The sequence below is a fragment of the Erpetoichthys calabaricus genome, chromosome 10 (assembly GCF_900747795.2).
Source record: "Erpetoichthys calabaricus chromosome 10, fErpCal1.3, whole genome shotgun sequence".
Taxonomy (NCBI): Eukaryota; Metazoa; Chordata; class Cladistia; order Polypteriformes; family Polypteridae; genus Erpetoichthys; species Erpetoichthys calabaricus.
In genome coordinates, this window is record NC_041403.2 from 162,231,668 (window position 1) to 162,251,193 (window position 19,526).

The window sequence follows — 19,526 nt, forward strand, 5'->3', positions numbered from 1 at the left end:
AATTGTCCCTAGTACTTGGTGTGTGGGGGTCTGTGTGTGTGCACGCCCTGTGGTGGGCTGGCACCCTGCCCAGGGTTTGTTCCTGCCTTGCGCCCTTTGTTGGCTAGGATTGGCTCGAGCAGACCCCCGTGACCCTGTAGTTAGGTTATAGCAGGTTGGATTATGGATGAATGTATTACTGAGCACACAATGCAAACACTTTCAAATTGACAAAAACAAAAAAAAAATGCCAATACATTACTTGGAAGATCTGAGCCCGCTGTGTGGCTTTACTGAGCTCTCCACTGAAACTCAAGAGGAGACCCTTGTGAGAATTTCAGGAGAAAAAGCTGAGAAGCAGGAGACAAAAGCCAAGGTCTCCATTTTATTTTTTTCTGATCTCATTGTTGTCGATTGAAACCAAAAAGATATGAAGACGATCTCTTGTGTATTTATTTTTTTGTTTTTAAGGGTACTCCTCCTCGTGTGTCTCACACTTCCACTTCATCTTTTGCTTGCATCAGCAAAGCCAAACTGACCAATCAGAGGGATCAGACACATACACATAGCCCGTAACATTGTATTGTACAGTAAAGAAAGCAGATTCATAGTGGATGGGAGAAAAACTACATATTTACAAGGTTAATTAATGCAGTTTATTTAAACCAATTTATTTAAAGCAATATACAATTTCATTCAAATAAAAAAATAAAATTATGTATACAATGTAATCATAATATTTGTGTTAAAGTAAACCCACACAAAGTGGTTCTGAATTATTTAACAACTATATTCACATTGATACTTGAATTAGTGATGGGGGAGTGCACAGCCTTCCACACCCAGAACACTGAGAAAAAATGGCAAATGACAAGCAGATGCATTTGAAATGTTTTTGCAGGTCTTCCTTGTGTTTTGCTGGCCGGCTGCATCATATTCAGCCCTTCATTCATCATTCTGGCTCCCACAAAACCAGTCTCAACTTTATGGATACACGTCCCCCACACTGTGTGGACAGAAATGTTGCTGTGCGTAAATGCCACTCGTGCTGGGACTGGGCGGCCCTCAAGTATAAACTAGGCTTTAGATGTGTGATATAAGAGTTAAAGCGAGTGTGTGTGCGCTCAGGCACAAGTAATGGTGTCTTTCAGTCAATGGAGAAGAAAAGATGGATGAACTTTTACAAGAAACAATTATATGAATTTTTGTTTCTCAAAACAGGTAGCAGGCATTAAAGCCAACAGTATTCTTATATTTTCCTCAATATATTTATTTTTATTGTACCTGAACAATTCTAAAGTGTATGTGTCAGTGTTTTCAGGTAGAATTAGAGATTTAATAGAAATGATGGCATAGAAGCACAATAGTTAGTGCTGCTGATTCGTGGACACAACGTACCGTGTTCAAATCGTGTACCTTGTTTATGGATGTGTGGGGTCATTATTGTCACATGTATGGAGTACAGTGGAATTCTTACTTGCACTTACTTGTGAATGTCCTTACATTCCTACTTGTGAGGCCACTCTCATGGCGCCGTGATTAGCCGGCAGAACAACTTAACCTTGAAACGCCTCTCATTGTCTGTATGGATTCTGCACGTTCTTCTTGTGTCTACCTGGGCTTTCCTTTGGATGCTCTACTTTTCCTTCCAGATCCCCTGTGACTATAAAGTGGCTCCAGCGTGAGTGTGGGTATGTGCTTGAGTAGCCCCCATGATGGACCAGCACCCAGTCCAGGGCTCTTTCTTTGCTCATTACCAGTACTGCTGGCTCAGGTTTTGGTCTTTCATTATCCATTATTATTAAAGTAAGTAGACTTAGTAATGTTATATCATGTTGATGACACTGGAATGAAGATCAGATGTTCTGATGTTCACACCCATTAAAACACTTTCACTTATTTTCTCCACTGCAAGAAATTCAGCTTTGCTGAAAAGGTAACGCCAGGTCTAATAAAGGTAAAATAGTCTGGGAATACATTGCAAGTGGTGAGACATTGTTGAACATTTTGCAGGGAACTCAAGCCCGACTGACTGCACACTGTTTTCGATTTGTGGTCTGCCGAGGTGATGCAGGATGAGAGTCTAAAGATGGACCAAACAGTCTGGGATCACATTGGGGTAGAGAAGTGGGCCCGGTGTCTTCATTCTGTGGGAAACATAGAGACAGCGGTCAAGGTTTGACTTACATTCCACATGTGTATACAATTATTGACTTGTGGGTTCTATATGGGGAGAAAGCAACGTAATAAAATGACAACCCTTCTCATTGTCATATTTTATTAACAAACGGGTATTTACAAACCAGAGAAAGTACAGTCATTGTAGTGACTAACTTTGATTTTGTGGTAACACTTTAGATCAGGCACTATCATCATCAATCATCATTGTATCATCTCAAGAAGGTTTTTCTGTTGAGGGTCACATGCGTAGCACAAAATTCAGGTCAGCCCAGACTTCCCCATCCACAGCTACAGATTCCAGCTATTGAATGTAACAACGATAAAGTAATGCTATGCTTAAATGAAGACCACACAGATAAAGTCTGTGTTGCTAGAAGGAGTGGATCCAGGACAAGGAGTCAGCTGTAAATCTGGTTCAGGAGGCTGAAGGGTCAAGCACTTAAATATTAGCATTTATGAGACTCCTTCCCATGCCTAAATCTTTTGGCCTGGGCTCATGGCCGCCTGGTGAGTCTAAAGAAAGCTCTAGGATTGGATCAGCTCACAGTGTTATGAACGTTAATGCAGACATTGGTGCCTCTTAACTCATGGGAGCTGTTTGAGTGAAGGCTGGCAGTGTGAAAGTGCAGGGAGTGGAAATGGCAGATGAGAGTGCATTGGAAGAAAGTATGGAAGATTAGTGCAGTGGCACCGACATTAGATAGAGGCCAAGGAAGGAGATAATGTCCAAGTATATCTCTCGACTAAACTTCTTTGCCAATTTAGTATCCCGTCACTCAAAGAATCCTAGGGTCTTATTTAATTCAATTAATGCGGCCATTCACCCCCACTCTGCGATGGGATCAAATAGCATTGTTCATTCATGTGACCAGTTTCTATCATTCTTTGTCAGCAAAATCGATACTATCCACCGTGGCATTGTCCAAATGGGCTGTGAACTTTGTACTGTTAATCATGACATTGTCTTAGAATCCTTTGGTCTAGTCTCACTTTCACAGATAAAAAGAACTATTGACACCCTTAAACCAGCCCCCAGTCCTCTGGATATTGTACCACCACGTCTCTTAGTGGAAGCCTTTAATGTGTTGGGCCCACCCTTACTAGCCATCTTCAATGATTCTATTAGTTCGGGAGTTGTGCCCTCATTTTTTAAACATGCTGCAGTCCGTCCCCGTCTGAAAAAGGCAGCATTAGATCCTGGAGTTTTAGCCAATTTTCGTCCAATTTCCCAACTGCCATTTCTGGCTAAAATTTTAGAAAGAATTATTTATAATCAATTGGTTGATCACATTGACTCCAATAATTTATTTGAGATCTACCAATCTGGCTTTAGGCGTTATCATAGTGTGGAAACGGCACTCCTGAAAGTGTTCAACGACTTCTCTCTTATTACTGACTCAGGTGATGCGGCAGTCCTTCTCCTCCTTGACCTGTCCGCTGCCTTTGACACTATTGACCATGAGATATTGCTGTTGCGGCTTGAACATCTTGTTGGGGGCTGCTCTTAACTGGTTCAGGTCATATTTAACTAGTAGACACTTTTCAGTGACTTTTAATTCATCTTCTTCTTCTACTGTTCCTCTTAAATATGGTGTTCCTCAGGGATCCATTTTGGGTCCTATTTTATTCTCCATATACCTTCACCCTATTGGATCTATTTTTAGGAAATTTAACATTGCTTTTCACTGCTATGCTGATGATACTCAGGTTTATATTCCTGTCTGCAACTCAACAACAAATCAACTTCACAACTGTCTGTCTGAACTAAGATCCTAGATGGCTAATAATTTTCTTGATCTAAATCAAAATAAAACGGAGGTGCTTATAGTGGGTCCATCAGCTAAAGTCCAAATTGGTCTTGGACTTCTTGACTCTTTCTCTGTCTTTTCCAAACCTTAAGTCCACAATCTTGGTGTTACCTTTGATAGTAACCTCTCTTTTGAGAAACAAGTAAATTCTGTAGTCAAGAGTTGCTTTTTCCAACTTCGTCTATTAGGTAAGATCAAGCCTTTTTTATCTTCTAGGGATCTTGAGATAGCTACTCATGCTTTTATTTTTTCTCGCCTTGATTACTGCAACTCGCTGTATTCTGGGATTAACAAATCCTTGATACACAGGTTACCGTTGCTCCAAAATGCTGCCGCTCGCTTCTGGTTGGGGCAAGAAAGTATGACTCTGTTTCTCCTATTTTAGCTTCTTTACACTGGCTGCCTGTCAGTTTTCGAATTGATTTTAAAATCTTGCTGCTAGTTTTTAAATCTTTACATGGGTTTGCTCCTGCCTATTTATCTGAACTGTGTGTTTTACATCAGCCATCTAGAGTGCTTAGATCTTCTGGTCAGCTGTCTCTGGTTGTCCCTCGTACCAAGTGTAAAACTAAGGGGGACAGGGCTTTTGCAGCTGCTGCGTCTCGCCTGTTGAACTCTTTACCTCATCACATAAAGGAGTCGTCTACAATTGAACTGTTTAAAACAAGACTAAAAACTCATTTCTACTCACTTGCGTTCCATGACCTTCAGTAATACTGATGGTTTCCTCTTTGTGACTATATAACATTACTTCTATTTTTTATGTATATAACATTACTTCTGTTTATTATGTATTTTATTTTATGTTCATATATTTTATTTCTATTTATGTTTATGTTAATTTGTTTTGTTTTTCTTTTATTCTATTATTATAAAGCACTTTGGCCACAGCATTACTATGTTGTTTTAAATGTGCTATATAAATAAATTGACATTGACATTGACAAGTAACCGTCATGAGTACCAGTCCATTTCTCGTTCGCTCACCAATTACAACACCTTGGAACCTCTGTGAAAGGCATCTGTTGCAGGCAACTAAGAACAAATGAGACCACAAGATCAAACAAGATAAACATCTGCCACACAATCCTCTGGACTTCACAGTGGTTGAAAAGAAACAGGTATGGACAGAGAAGCATTTGGAGAAGAACAGAACATACAATGACCTGCGGGTCAAGAATAAATAAACTTTGGCACAAGCAAGCAGCTGTTGCACCTGATGTAGTCATCGCCTTTGGTGGTATCTAACAATGATCTTGGGCACCAAGTTATCATCTTGAGTATTAACATTAATTCCTATCCACCGACTACAGAAGTCCTGCACACAAACTATGTGGTGTCACACACATGAACATGAGATCCAAGTTCAGGGCTCATCTACTGTTAATTAGATTCCAAGAATGGGGTCAGCACTCTCGTTTATTACTTTGTCTACTTCTGCCTGCAGAATAGATGATTGACAGACAATCCACCAATGACCGCACTTCTGCCTTGAGGTCTCCTGAACTCACCCTCATCTTCCTAAAAAGTAGCTCCACCCCCATCTTTAAGTCCATTCAAATGAGGCCGAGCAAGACTTCTTCACAGCTATTATGTGGTTTTTCTGCAACCTTCAGCTCTCAGTTATAGGGGAATCACTTAGGTGCCCCAAACCTTTATTGATTTGTTTTCTTATTTATTCACAGTGGATAACTTGTGAATGTTTCAGATCCGATATTTGGAGTACCAAAGTCAGAAACACCGGGTTGAACGTGTGTAACAACAATAATAAGTCACCAACAAGAAACCCCTCAGGGCCGTACCCCTCTTCACATTATGAGGCTGCCCATGAACTCAGGACCCCTGAAACAGAAGGTAGCACCTCATCCAATTCAGTTAAAGGGACCTCCATCCCATTCAGGTGAGCAAGCAGACCGTCATACATCTAAACTGCAATATGAAGGGTTGGCATGTTGTACTCCCTCTCTATTTTCAGCTTTGCTGTTCCTCACTACATGTTATTCTTCTTTGTATTATTACGAGGGATGTTCAAAACGTTTACACACTTTTTTTTAACTCTATGTATTAAGAATTTCAAAAACAAATTACATCACTTTTCTACATAGTAATCTCATTTGCAATGCAATTTTTCCCAATGTCATACCAACTTTTTAATGGCCAATTAGTACTCGTCCTGCATTCACCTTTTCCAACGAAAATACGAAAGTGTGGAAACTCTTTGAACGTCCCTCATGTGGTATAGCGGGTCTCCAGCTCCCATCAAAGGCCCGTTTTAAAATAAATAATCACAGTGCTCGCGGCTTAGTGAGGGGCATGGTGTTGTGTGGCCGACGTGGTTCCTGAGGAGTTCGTGGTGTTGGCGTTTCTCACCTAAGTGCGCAGGTGAGAAGCAGTCCACATCTGTAATTGTTCCCAGGAGCTGCTGATTGCCTCAACTATCACATTCCCCTTTATATATAGAAGTGCGAGCCAGCTAGGGAGGAAAAGAGAAAAGGAAAAAAGAAAGGAAAAAGAAAGACGGAGGTTGCTGGAGAGCCGGAAGCAGTGTGGCAAGAGAGCCGGTGTGAGCGAGCGAGCAAGTGCAGGCTCGCAGGTAGGCAGCTGGAAGGTGAGCCCCAAGAAGGGTGTTTGGCCAACACTCGGTGGCGGAAGGAAGCGGTCACTCCACCTGAGCGAGTAAGGAGCTGGAGTGACCAGTTGAAGGACGACAGGCCGCGGGAGCCGGGAGGCTTGGTGGGTGAAGTCCTTGATGTGAGCGTCCTGGTCATCAAGGAAACCAAGTCTCGGTCTGGGATGAGTGCGCGACCGAAGCCAGGGATCGGGAGGCCTCCAGACCAGTTGAGCGGAGAAAAGGTCATCTGCTGAGAGGGCGACTCTCCTGTTGCGGGGCCCAAACGTGGGAGAAGCGGGAGAGACGCCAGGGTAAAAGAAGCACCGGGCTCTGAATTGTGTTTTTAAAGTACTGCTTCCAGCATTGTGTTTTAACCTCGATTTTTAAAAGGATTGTGTTTTTTTTTTCTATTTATTGATTTTTAACCTCCACTTTTCACATCTGTTTTTATGGATTATTTATTTGAAGACTTTGAATCACTGCACTTATTTATTTGGACATTGTCTTGATTGTTTTAAATAAAAGCACTTGACACTTTTGCACCACCCCCTTGCTAAGTTGTTGCCTCACTGCTTAGCTCATCGGTAACATTACCGACGGTGTCAGGTTAAGGGCTCCCGAACAGATGCGAACCTGCATCGTCACACCTCGTATTATTATTCTTATGGGCAAAAATGTAACCTTTCAATAATGGAGTGTTCCAGTGTAACCAAAAAATGAAATCTGAATGTTGTCACCCATGTGTATAACTGTTATACTCTGAGCCATAGGGTGACACTGTTATCTGATGTCTTCTCTCTTCTCCCCTCTGCAGAAAGGATGATTAACAGCTCATCCGTCTCTGATGTCACTTCCGGTCTCCGCCCTTTTCCAGTTTGCAGAGATCATAACCAACTCCAGCGCCATCTTGAGGCAGTGTGAAGAAGGCTCACGTCTGAACAAGACAAGCTCACTATTTTTCAAACTTTTATTTTTTTACTATTCTGTTTCGGCTATACAATATACGGAGATCACTATGGTACCCCGACTCTTTCTGATGTTTCTTGAATCTTATTACAATGTTTAAACTCCCAGGCACTGGAAACAATTTTACAATCTAAAGATTGCCGTACCTACCTCCACATATTCAGTCAGTGCAATGACATGTAAAGCAGCAGAGCCACTACAGTAGAGATGAGGACATATTTGTTCGTTTCAAGTCTGTTGCCCTTGTTTTCTGTTGAAAAACAAATACGTTTAAGTTCTTAATACTATGAGGACTTTATTCCTCTCCACTGGAGATGAATTGCACTCCATCTAGAAGCTTCAAACACATTTTTGAATCTGTCTGACCTTGCAATGCTTGGAAATTTAATAATGTTAACATAGCAAAGCAGTACATGAAGACATTCACTGTGAGAGGTGCACTGGAAATGCCGTTGAATACAAACATCTCTATACAATCTATACATTTCACTGTATACCGTATGACTGAGCAGAAAATGATTATTAACATGATGATAGCGGAGCCACACATAAACAAATAGCAAAGGCCATCATTAAAAGTATTGCATTGTGTGCTCAGTCATACAATATATGGTGAAATGTATGGACAGTAGTAATAAAACACTTTACTAGGATTACAAAGCTGTAGTCCTGACTTCTAAATAATACTATTAGTTGCTCTGATTCACAATAAAAAAAAATCAAGCATATTTTTTACATGAATATTACTGAAAGAGAAAATTGTAAAGCAAATATATTGTTACTTAAACAATAGAATTATCATTCAAAACAGGGAAGATACCCTGAGATATGTCACAGCCAGTGTAAATGCTTAGTGTTAATTCTTAATAAGCTGAGAAAAATACATTTTTTACAACAGGTGCGGCTTGAGGATGTGTTGATGTTTGAAAGGACAATATGAATGGCCACTTAACTTAGGCATTTAACTCATGGCGCCAGATAAGGAATTCGGGACTAAACTTACTTTGTCTTAAATAACATTTTGTGAAATAGCGATTTTCAAAGGAGCTCCATTGTTAAACAACATACTTTTCTAAACAAGTCTGCAGTTAATTTATTAGTTGACGTAGGACACCGTCATCTGAGGGGCACCATTTATGAAAGTCAAGGGGTGTGGGTTCTGGACACATAGAGGATGAAGGGTCATCACACTTTGATATTAATGAGTGGGCAGAATTCAAGAAAGTAAAAGGGTGCGTGTTCCTACACTGAGGTGGACCCCACTGGATCATCGAAGTCTGATGTTAATGAGTGGGCATCATTTAAGAATGTAAAAGGGTGTTTGCTTCAGACACTGACAGGGACCTTTCCTTGTCGTCCAACTCTGATGTTTATGAGTGGTCATAATTTAAGAAAGTAAAAGGGTGTACACTCTGTACACCGAGGGAGACATCCCCTTCCCGAGTTATCGAATTCTGGTGATACTGCGTGAGCGTCATTTATGAAAGTAAGATTTTGTATGCTATGTACACCAAAGGGTAAGCGCTCTTTAAAGTTCACAGAATACATACACAAAGGGTTGCCATTTGTGCAACTGAAGGTGCATGCGATCCTGACACAGAGAGCGACCCCCCACTCTCAGGTCATCCAAGTCTAATAATTTCGACTACCTGTTATGGAGTTATGGACAGCGAGGGGCAATGTTCGTCCACCCCAGCTGGGGCTCCAAACAGGTTTCCACCGGAACGACATTCTGGTTTAAATTTAACAATTCCAAAACTACATAAAAAGTTGAGTCCCACAATTAAATTTGCATTTTATATAAATAAATCTTGGTAGATAATTCAGCAAACAGTCTAGTTTGAAATGTCTAATCTTACTGACTTATCCAGTCCTTTTTCAACTTCTTTACTATTATCCCTGAGATAACTCTTCCACCCTAGTCGAGTTCACACCTCTGCAGGGAACTGCAGACATAGGATGGCTGTTGGACAACATATGCGGCAGCAAGGGAGGCTGTCGGAAAAGAAAACTCTACAACACAATCGTGTGACAATCCATCACAAAAATCTCCACGACCCAATAACGCCCAACCCCACGTCCCTATGGAACTCCTAAGAATAAAGGTGCCATGGTGGTTCTTCAAGACGATGCCATAGGGGGACCATTTTTTGTCCCCAGAAGAACCATCCCCACGAACGTCTTTGTTAAACAGTAGCACTGTAAGGAGCCCAAAAAACTAGTAAAGTGTCCTTAAATAACATGTGTCTGGGTACTCGGTTTATATGGTATATCATACACGTGCAATGGGAGGCAGCTAGAGGGACCAATCAAAGGTAATTGCGTGCCAGGCCAGAGGGCGGCGGGGGTGCACTAATCTTTCCTCTGATACTCCTGCAGATCAAAGACAGAAAATTCTGCCTGAATCCACCCTGGAAGACGACATTTCCGGTTCCTGCCACAAGAACATCACGCCCAGATGACGTCACTTCCGCCAACCTATCATAAGAGCCAGTCAACCTCCACATGTACTCAGTTTCTGTGTGGAACTCGACTTGTACACTTCTGTGCTGCCAAAGCTCCATTACTGAAGCCTTATTTAAGTTTATTTTATTATTTATATTATTTTATTATTTATATTATTTATTTAAGGTTACTCCCCCAAACCTCTTTCTGGTGTTGAGGTGTATTCATTTTACACGTAATTGTCTTGCTTATTTGGCAAACATATCACTTATAGGTCATATATTGTGCTTAGGCAGCAAATGTCCTCCCTAAATGTAAAATAAAATGCTGTAAACTGAACAGAAAGGCTAACAAATTAGGGAATTGGAGCGGGAAAGTAGGCACAAGGAGCTAAGGAAAAATAAAAAAAAAACAGATAGAAGTTAAACCAGAGAAGCACAAAGATGGAACTCAAAAACTGAAGTCAATGATTCTGCTTCCAAACAGTCAGTGTAAAAGAAAATCCTACCTTTCCATCTACAAATGTCTGTCACGGGGACTGACCACCGGCCGAGTAGATTCTCCGCCGTACACGAATAAGGCACTCCGAGGTCTTCCTTTGTCAACAACAACATTTGGCTAGAAGCAGTCCCACTTCCCAATTGTTGACCATTTTTTGTCCAGTACACATTGTCTTCTATGTTTTCATTCGATGAGCAGATAAGTTTGCACTTTCCATCCTTTGACAATTCGGAGGTTACTTTAGGTGACACCTTCACTACGGAGGAAGAAGAAAACAATTGAATCCAAATGACCAACTCATTGCAGAAGATGATTTTGGGGTATCAACACCGGCCCTATTAAATGATGCAACATTCCCATTTTATTAAAAAGAGATTAAGGTCTTCTTTGAAGACAAACATCAGGGTGACATGGGTCAAACTTACAAGAAAAGATAAAAGACATCAAGATCTAACCATCCTTTGTGCACCAAACTAAACCAACCAGTGACTAGGATGGTCTCAAGGGGTGTCCATAAACCTTCTAAACTTCTCTACACTTAAAGACACTCTACAAATTTCCCTGTAATTAACCTCTTGTTCTCATTTTCATGATTTGGATTGCGTGACTTCCTTCCAAAAAACTGTCCCATTTCCAAGGATGTATTTAAAAATGACTGCTAAGGACTAATCTTGTCTTCTGGGTGTCCTCATGTGTGCAGTTCTATCTAGTTAATAGGGTGGTGATTACGAGAGTCCGCTTTATATTTAAACACAAGATAATCCTAGAAGTTCTGAGGCTCTCTTCTCAAATGAAGAGCCTAATGGTAGGTGATTGATTGTATTTGTACAATTAACATCATGGACCAAATAAGAACTATCGCCATCTCTCGTTTCACTCCTTCTTCAATTCCATGATTCACATCTTGAATGGTATATAGTGAGATATTACACCATTCTTCAAGAAGAAGAGCTTATAGTTCTTTGAGAGATGAAGGAAATGGAAGTCTAGTTTACTCCAAAATTTCCCCCAAAATGTTCAATGATGTTTAGATGTGGTGATTAAAGAAGCCAGGAAAGACATCTGGTTTCATCCTGATGTTCGTCAAAGTACTCTTGAGGTAGTTCAGTCATGTGTAGAGGCCCGTTATCACTAGGAGGCACTTTCTCACCCCAGGAACTTTGTTTTCAAGAATCAGTGAGCTCCTGTATGATGTAGGCCCTGGGCCACTTTTGTGTGTTGTGTTCCTAACGCACAACATGAATTGTAACCTTTATGGAAAATGGGTGATGTGCAAAGAAGAGGGATGTGTTGAGAAGTGAGGCATGCTCGGGAGTTCATGGACACACACACTCACTTATTGCTTTGATGAAGTGTATGGTGCAGTGGAACTAGTGAGGCGGCTATACAGAGTGATGCAGTGCAAAGTGTGGAGCGATCAGGAGTTCATGGGGGACTCCCCCACCTTATTGCTCTGAGGTGATCACGACTTCACCGGGGAGATGATTGCTTAGATGCGGCATTCTATACAATAGAGGCGGCTATGGAGGGTGATGCAGTGAAAAATGAGGTGCGATCAGCGGTTCATGGGCATACCTTTGTACCTTATTGTTTCAAAACAATCGCAACTTACCGGGGATATTATTGCTTCATTGCTGTGCACGACATGTTGCACCAGGAAGGTATCTATGAAGAGTGATGTGGTGCAAACCTTCCAAATTCCAAACTACTAATGGATTTGTAAGATGGCGCCGGTGCCTGTACTCAATCAGTCATCACAATTCATCGCCTAAACCCCACCCATGACAATTCACAGAAGTCACACTGAGTCTGCTCTTCTAAGTTCACAGAAAAAGTGCCAGTAACTGCCTACCAGAAACTACAAATGGTCCAGGTTCCTGAGGTGGGAAATCTCCTGTTGTTGGACAGTGGGCCCAATTGACATATTTTAGGTGACCTCTCCCCTCACAAGAGATGGAAGCAGTGGAGTTTGGTGGGGTTTATGACGTTTCCAATATCTTCATCTCTCTTCTGCTCTCGGAGTACTTAACTTTCAGTATGATAAAACATACCTGGAATGGCTGCGCAGGGTGGTAACAGTTTTAAGAAGAATGGAATCGGGAGATGGAACATCTTAGTAATAACGAGCCAAGGTTGAAAACAGGAGGACATGACTCAAATAAACAATGGCTAAGAGGTGAGACAAAATTGCAAATTGTGAGACGTGGAGAGAGACAGTCAAAATACAGAACATTTCTGTGAAGAGAGAGGTTTGTGGAGCTGCATGTTTTAATGAAATATATATTTCAAAGCATCAGGCTTCAGGTGGGTGCAGGTTCACATGAAAACGTGCATCAGAAACTCTGAGGGTGATTGGTGAGTTTGGCTGAGCAAACATTCACGTCAAGTGCATCACTAATGCTTCAGAGATGGTGACTGTGGTACCTGCACCCGGATTCAGATTTAAAGGGTGCCAGGGAGGAGAGAAGGGGAGAATTAGAGAACTGTGAGAATGAGAAGACAGCATCGGGGTGTTCAAGCCAACGTTAAGGAGAGGAGGCAGAGTGATCAGTAGCCTCACAGAGGAGTGAATGATCGGTGATCCAGGGGTGGATCATCCCCCAATAAATGGCTGTTAAGGATTGAGTTGCGATGGGGGTACCCCTCCTAGTGATCCACAAGACACTGCGTTAAGCATAGTGGAAGACAGAGGGCTCTCTTTGAGTGTCCTGGTAGACCCTGAAGGAGGCAGCCGACACGAGAGCTAGAACTTGGAACCGCAGCTGCCGGCATCTCTGCCAACTGAAGAGACCGCAAGGGTGAGCCTGGGGGACAAAGTATTCTATAGAGAGAAAGAGAGAAACAAAGAACCCAATGTCTGCGTGGTTTAATTCTGTTCTTTTACTTTCTCGTATACGAAATGTAGAGAGAGTATAGTAATCATGAAAAAATTCAGTCTCAAGATTTTGATGAATCTTGACGTTTTAGACCTCCCTGAGTTCGAAAATACTGTTTTTTTTAATTATGTCTGTGTCTGTGTGTGTAAACACGATACCTCAAAAACGCAATGAGATAAATGGATGAAATTTGGCCTGTGGTTACACCAAAATTGTAGTTTTGTATTAATTTTAGGCCAAATCTGTTAGAGAGATATCAATTATAAAGAGACACGGATCACATTTAAGGGTGCACCTCCCAGCATGCATGAGAGTGTCTATTATGGGATGTAAAAACAGTGAAGAAGGTGCACGAGTGTCGCAATAGTCAATTCCGCATAAAGAAACATTTATTTGTTATAAGTAAGAATCAGCAGTGTACCGAGTTAAGATAAGTGTGCGTTGATGACCAGAGGTGGGTTCATGTGCCTTTTCTTTGTATTTTATGTTTTTATATGTTGGATTGGATTCTATACTGCCGGTAAGCTAGTGCTTAATTTCAGTAATACTGCCATTTAGTGGACTTTGGGTACTTTATCAATAAGTTTTATGTATTCTTTTTTTTATTGTAGACCACACATACAAATACGCCTATACCTATTAGAATGCAGGTGTATATCTCCAAATAAATGAGTTCAATTTCAAACTAAGCTACTGTGTGGAATACTCTACATCATTTGTCAGTGTCCTGATCGACACTCCGTAGCGAACACGATAAGTCCTGAACATACTAGAGATACAGTGGTCCTTTGCTACAAAATCCATCAACAGGATATGTTACTTTACCTGAACGCATACTCAATTTTTTTTTTCATGCAGCTGCAGTGTCCAATTTATTCAACTTTACTTTTATAATAGTTATTCAATATATTATTAATTTGCATGTTCTCCCCATGTCTGCGTGGGTTTCCTCCGGGTGCTCCAGTTTCATCCCACAGTCCAAAGACATGCAAGTTAGGTCGATTGGCGATTTTAAATTGGCCCTAGTGTGTGTTTGGTGTGTGTGTGCCCAGGATTGGTTCCCTTCCTTGCGCCCTGTGTTGGCTGGGATTGGATCCAGTAGACCCCCGTGACCCTGTGTTTGGATTCAGCGGGTTGGAAAATGGATGGATGGATGGATGGATGGATGATTAATTTGATTTAAATTGTTGTTGATAGTCCCAAACTCAGACATTAAAGGAGTGTATGACACTTTACCTAAATAATTACGTCACGCTTCGCACACTCCCTGACATCCTGCCTAACAACAGCATGGCAGCCTTGCATTACAAACAGTGAAATGACGGCGCCCATACCAAAACCAAAATGGCACCTCGGGAAGAAGCATTTCAAAATGAACATGTTAAAAAACATCTTGAATCAAAAAATTATATAAAGTCATACCAAAATACTACCTCCATTGTTTTTAGAGGCCAAGAAAAAAACTTAAAAAAAAAATAAATAAATAAAACACAAACTCCAGATCATATTGATGATACTGCACCATGGAAGCCACTGAGAAGAGCTTTCTACTCACAGATGTGAAGTCTCTTCCTATTCGGCTCCTGAAGGTTCTTAACCCTCCTATGCTACCACATATTAAATCTGACCAGAAACTCCATACTTTTATCACTTACTGTATACTTTTAGGTGATAATTCTTAAAAAACTTCTCATCTTTGACAGACTCCAGAGAATACGTGCCACTGTCACTATGGTGGAGATTCTTGATTGTCATGGACTTCTTAACACTGTCAAACTCAATTTTTCCTTGGTAATTGTGATAAATGTGAACTACGTTCCAGTCAGATATATCAGCCACAAGTGAAGTATGGTGGGAATGATGGTGTCTGAGAAACCCTTCCCGAGGAAGACTTCCTGGAAATGTAAATGACTTGCCAACTTCCAAAACCACTTCTTCGTTATGCACAGAAGTGGATAAGACTCCTGAAAAAAAAAATGACATCATTATGATGAATAAATGTATGTGAGTACTTTAAGCAAAATTATATTAAAATAACATTCTCAGACGCCCTGAATCAGAGGTCCAAATGCTGTCTTTGCAGTTTTGGACATCAGTCTATTACAGGGCCCACATACACACACACATTTTACATCTGCCTATTAATGTAACCGGCATATATTTGGGAATGTAAAATAAAAACAAATTCAACACAGAATACAAGCACAGGATTCACACATAAAGTAAGATGCTGAGTCAGCAACACTAAACAGCACGCCACCATACAGCTTTAAGAAAAGCCAATTAAAATGTCTCTTTTTCCATCCATCCATCCATTTTCCAACCCGCTGAATTCGAATACAGGGTCACGGGAGTCTGCTGGAGCCAATCCCAGCCAGCACAGGGCACAAGGCAGGAACCAATCCCAGGCAGGGTGCCGACCCACCGCAGGACACACACCCACACACCAAGCACACACTAGGGCCAATTTAGAATCGCCAATCCACCTAACCTGCATGTCTTTGGACTGTGGGAGGAAACCGGAGCACCTGGAGGAAACCCACGCAGACACGGGGAGAACATGCAAACTCCACGCAGGGAGGACCCGGGAAGCGAACCCAGGCCCCAGGTCTCCCAACTGCGAGGCAGCTGCGCTACCCACTGTGCCACCGTCCCACCCATGTCTCTTTTTATACTGTATATAAAAAAAATACACACAAAGCAGTATTTTCACTTTGGATATATTTACTATATAATAAAACACTAAGGTCTGTGTATGTGTGCATGTGCGTGTGTGTGTGTGTGTGTGTGTGTGTGCGGGTCTGGTCCCTCAGAGCAATCTGATTGGTCAGTTTGGCTTTGATGACTGTCCTGGATTGGAAAATCTTGCCTTTTTAAAACTGCAGACTGTTTTTTTTATTAACTCTGAATAATTTTGCTCAACGACGCAGGATGAACTGAATTTACAGGACTTTAGTTACAGGCATTGCAAGCATCCATTTGTATTTTACCAGTAATTAATGCATTTGTTCCAGTCAGTTTCTTTTTCAATTAAGTTCATGACCTGGGAATGGGAAATCAGCACAGATGCCACAAAACCTGTGAACAAATGAGCGCCGTAGGACTAGGAAATGAAGAATTAGTTTAGCGCTTGAGAAAGGAAGGAGGGTGCGGAGGTACTTAAAAGATCAAACACTTTGATCAGAGTGATTTGTCATCAGGACAAGATAGCCAATGAAATGTGGGCAGAGTCACATGTCCCATAACCCTACCTGTGCATTTTAACATAAATATGACATGTCTGCAGGACTAAATGGAAGAAGGCAAAAGAAAGGCGACTTAGGAAACGACGTCAGAGATCAAGAGGCGAGATACCATCTGACTTGAATGTCAGAAAATGTAACTATGAACAACAGCAATCACTAAACCAAAAGCCGTCAAGGACAACATCCACTCCTTGACACTTCTGATTTTCAGTAAGCTGTTTTATTTTATTTTATATTATATTGTCTTCTATTTGGTATTTTTATACTTTAATTAATACGATATTTCTTTTATTTTGTCTATACAGTACTTTCCTTTATTTCGAATGATTGAAATAATAACAGGGGACCAAACATGGAAAAATTTATCAACTTCTTGCTCACAACGTTTATCAAGGCTACTGAAGCTGCTCCTCAGAACAACTAAGAGGTAGTTTGGTTTGTAAGTGGCACATAAGCAAAAGAGTTCCACTTTTACTGGAGCTCGATGACACCCACATGCTTATTAGTGCTGATGACAGTGAGTCCCTATGTGCGGAATCTTATTGCAGAGTGACTGACAATTGGCACCACTTGAGATTTTGTCTGGATGGGATCGCTATGTGTGTGTTTGTGAGAGTGTGACTGGGACTGCTCTTCTTACTTTAAACAAGTCAGGAGTTTTTCTTTCCTTTCAGTCATTCAGTATATCAAATTAAAAAAATACAGAGAAAAATAATTCTGGTCTGTACTCCAGAAGTAGGTTCTTGTTTATTAAAATGACATTTGTTGGTTTATTTTTTGATTTATTGAGCTTCTCTAAAGCCAAATATCCTCTGGGGACAAGTAAAGTTCTATCTATCTATCTATCTATCTATCTATCTATCTATCTATCTATCTATCTATCTATCTATCTATCTATCTATCTATCTATCTATCTATCTATCTATCTATCTATTATATAGCATCTTTCACAATATCTATCTATCTATCTATCTATCTATCTATCTATCTATCTATCTATCTATCTATCTATCTATCTATCTATCTATCTATCTATCTATCTATCTATCTATCTATCTATCTATCTATCTATCTATCTATCTATCTATCTATCTATCTATCTATCTATCTATCTATCTATCTATCTATCTATCTATAAGATTAGTTATAAATACAGGATGGGAGGCACTGCCCTGCAGGAAGTAACTTCTGAATAGGATGTAGGCATTTATGTTGACACAACATATTCATCATCTAAGTGATGTGGAGAAGTGATTAAAACGGCTAATAGAATGTTAGGGTATGTCATAAAAACTGTTGAACTTAAGCCAAGGGACATCACGCTCAGATTATATAATTCACTAGTGATGCCACATCTCGAGTACTGTGCGCAGTTCCGGTTACCACACAACAAGGAAGACATAGCAGCTATGCAGAGGACATAACCAAATGCATCCCAGGACTTTAGGACATGTCCTGCTGTGACTGACTCAGAGAATTAAAGCAGTTTAGCCTGGTCTGTACTCCAGAAGTAGGTTCTTGTTTATTAAAATGACATTTGTTGGTTTATTTTTTGATTTATTGAGCTTCTCTAAAGCCAAATATCCTCTGGGGACAAGTAAAGTTCTATCTATCTATCTATCTATCTATCTATCTATCTATCTATCTATCTATCTATCTATCTATCTATCTATCTATCTATCTATCTATCTATCTATCTATCTATCTATCTATCTATTGTGACCACTAGGGGGTGTTGCAGCACCCCAAACCCCAGACACTACCTCACAGACACAAGTCCCGGTTTAAATAAAAGGTCCATTATGATAAATACATTTTGAAAAGACTTCAAAAGTGACAGAAACACAATACAATTCTTATTCATTCTCTTTTCTTCTCCACACCTCCCAGGCGAGCTTTGTCCATCCTCCACATCCGACTCCAACTCGCCTGGTGCTAGGGCATAGCCCAGTGGAGACACTTTCACACTTCCCGAACCCAACAAGGCTGTCCCTTGGGACTTCAATTCCCAGCATGCCTTGTGGGTGTCCGTACAGGTAGTGTCACCCAGGGAGGCTGCCACATAACATATTGGGGGAGGATGTAGCCCTGATCAGTTGCCTCCCTTAGGTTCTTCCATTACACTGGCCACCTGGCCAGGTGTTGACCCCGCTGGGACATGAGAATACCCGGTTCCAAACTGGCATCTGCTGCCATCTTCCTGGCTAAAGTAGAGAACATTATGTCTTTCCTTGTGAGCATTCAATTGGCTGGCGTTCCATCTAGGTAAGGAACTTTTTCTATCTATCTATCTATCTATCTATCTATCTATCTATCTATCTATCTATCTATCTATCTATCTATCTATCTATCTATCTATCTATCTATCTATCTATCTATCTATCGCACCCACGATGGCGCAGTTTTGAATAGAGTAAAGGAAGGAGATCTAGACGTATATTATAAAAAAAAATACGGCAGAATAAAAAATAAAAATAAAGAGCGGTGAAACGTAGGTGACACATTTTAAACATTCTCTTACACGGAGATTCGACTTTGAAAGGGAAGTATCTTTTAAACTATTATTTTATTTCCCAAATGATTATATTGCTATATTATGTTCTTGCCAGAGCGACTACAGAGCCAAACGTAAAACATGTGCAAGTTGTGTGCACGGCGAAGTGTAAAGCTGTTAGATGAAAATAAACAAAAAAAAAATGCAAAGACCACAAAAATTGTATCGATAAGATTTGGGAAAAAAGAAACACAATGCTTCCTGACCATCACGCGCGGAATTTAAAGAAGATGCTTACCGTAACAAAGGTGAAGTAAGAGTCCAGTTAATCGATATAACGAAAATTTCATATTGCTCAGCTTTTATGAAGTAAATGTCCCCAGAACTCCGTTGTTTTCATATGAAAAGATCTGTGCAGCG

At 40.7% G+C, this 19,526-nt stretch overlaps 1 protein-coding gene and 1 long non-coding RNA gene across 4 annotated transcripts in view; both read right to left on the reverse strand.

The window, feature by feature from the left end:
- The window catches only part of LOC114659706 (SLAM family member 5-like), a 215,666-nt gene that overhangs the window by 111,678 nt on the left and 84,462 nt on the right, over positions 1-19,526 (reverse strand). The gene's annotated exons all lie outside the window — the stretch shown is intronic.
- On the reverse strand, positions 1,264-11,357 carry LOC114659707 (uncharacterized). Its single transcript, XR_007936044.1, has 3 exons — positions 10,499-11,357; positions 7,696-7,795; positions 1,264-2,126 (listed from the first exon to the last, which is right to left on the reverse strand). It is a non-coding gene; the product is annotated as an uncharacterized LOC114659707 (long non-coding RNA).